Genomic DNA, 2,225 nt, shown 5'->3' with positions numbered 1-2,225 from the left:
GGTATCGAGCCCAACAGGTAGCCACAGCTCGCCGCCAGCCGTGGCCATCGTTGCTAGAGACGTTGCACTGGCTGGCCGGCATGTAGATCACGCGAGATATGATGTCTCCGCCCGTTTCAAAGTAGCATTTGAGCAACATGTGCATGTCCTCGCCGATGGCTGTGGGGTCGCCATCCCATCCGCCGACCTTTTCCGCAAGGACCAGTGGCAGGGAATAGACAGAGGTGGGGATCGTGATGGGGGATCCAGGGTACATGGCCGACAATCCGGCAAAACCCCACATCAGGTCAGCACACCGCACGAAGACGGGCACTTCGTTGGAATTGCGGTCGAAGATGATGGGGGAGGCGTAAAATGACCGGTCAGCCTCGTCTATGTGTCGGTAGTGGAGCCGTCGGATTTCGGTAAAGTAATCTTGAGAGAGATGGGTATCGGCTAAAGGGCCCAGTAAGCGGTGCGGTTCGAGCAACAGAACTATTTAATAAACGGAGAACCAACCATCCATAACGGTGATGATGACGTCCTGCACGTCCACGGTGTGATCCCGCCGATGCACCTCAGTGATGTGCCGCGCAGCAAACGCAACATTGGAGCTCTTTCCGGCAATCTCGCCCGGGAGACCGGCAGGGTGGAAAGTGCTGCAGATTTCGCGGAACTTGCCTTCAAACATCGAGATCAAGGCGGCCGCCTTCTCGGGGGCTTTGGTCTCCTTCTGCTCCATAGCTAGATAGACCTGGGTTTCGTAGTCAGTGTCTATCCCTCCCCAAGAACTATTGCTTCAGCACCAACCTCGTACTGGGTGGCCGCCCGTGGATGACTGGCAAGCACGTTCAGCGTGGTCTGCAGCGTCTCGAGATCCTCACAGTAGTTCGGCAGAATGATGGCGTGCACCACCTCGCCATCCTCTCCTTCCTCCAATCGGCCTAGGTCGAAGACCATTGGATCAGGTGGGGAGGTTGATGTTGGTGACGATGCCGGACTGTCGGCAAACGGCGGCGTCTCATTCCCGCTGGATCCCGTAAAGGTCTTTGCAGATGGCCGCCGCCGTAACACGGCGCGTGTCTCCTTCAGAGCGCGGGTCAGCGCCCAGGAGAGGCGCATGACGAAGGTCTGGGCATTGATGTGGACAATGAGGGAATATGCGATAAAGAGCTTCTGCGCCAGGCTCAACGGAGGGGGAGTTTTACTTGAGCCATGATCGGCCGGCGGCGTCGTGGGCACTCGACCGGGCCAGGGCAAATTGGACGACCATTTCGCAGTCTCAGGAAACGCGAAGACAAGCAGCAACAGCAAGAAGATGATGCTGATGCCAGGAACACAGCGGGAGAACCATCGCCACATGCCGTGCAGAACGCCTCCAGGACCTTGCTGGAGGGAGGCAGAATACCGAAATCAAAAGGGGGGAAGCCAAATCCAGGAAGAAACGAAGGAGCTGGGGCGGCAGGGGGGACGCGTGCTATCTTATAAACGAACAATAAACTTGTCGGCGCCCGGCTAATAATTAATCTTGCTCCCTCACCGTCTGGCTGTTTGCCCGTACTCCGTTCATCCTGGCCCGTCTTGGCCCACCCTTTCCCCAGAGATCCCAAGTCTTGACTCTCCGACCACCACATCCGCGCTTCTGAGGCATGGGGGCAATTATTAGGGGTCGGGAGGGGCCACCGCCCAAGCACGCGAGGCGTTTGCTGACAAGAGGCTTAACGAGCCGATGGACGAGGGGAACGGTCACGAAGGCGCTCGGTCACAGCGCCTGCTGGATCTGCTGGGCGTTCACCAGTGAAACGACGCAGGAGCACATCATGGCGATCTCATTCGACGGCGGACTGAGGCGATGGGCGCGAAACTATCAGGAGGGCAACCTCGACAGCGGCCGGGCGATTGGGCGGGATGGGCAGCTCCCCACATGGCCGCGACCCAGGGGTGGCCTCTGCGCAGGAGGGATCCCCGTCCAGCCAACGGCCATTCGCATTCCAACCCACGGTCATGGACCTGATTGTGATTTCTGCTTCCGTTGCCCGTCTCGACCTAGTTGCATGGATTAGCTATCCGGTATCATGCGCTTGCTGCTGCGCGGCTGCAGCGTTTCAAAGCTTCAGCGCAGTGCCCCCGCCGCCCGTAAGATTCCTGTGACGCTCCCGAGTCCCAACACAGTGGAGGACGCTGACGACGAGGGCAGGGAACGTCTGAAGCAATGTGGTTGGAAGCTTCACCGCGGAACCGTGTCT

The sequence above is a fragment of the Rasamsonia byssochlamydoides genome, assembly GCF_041956645.1.
Source record: "Rasamsonia byssochlamydoides strain NRRL 3658 unplaced genomic scaffold VTN77scaffold_43, whole genome shotgun sequence".
In the NCBI taxonomy this organism is placed as follows: Eukaryota; Fungi; Ascomycota; class Eurotiomycetes; order Eurotiales; family Trichocomaceae; genus Rasamsonia; species Rasamsonia byssochlamydoides.
This window is presented reverse-complemented; position numbering follows the sequence as displayed.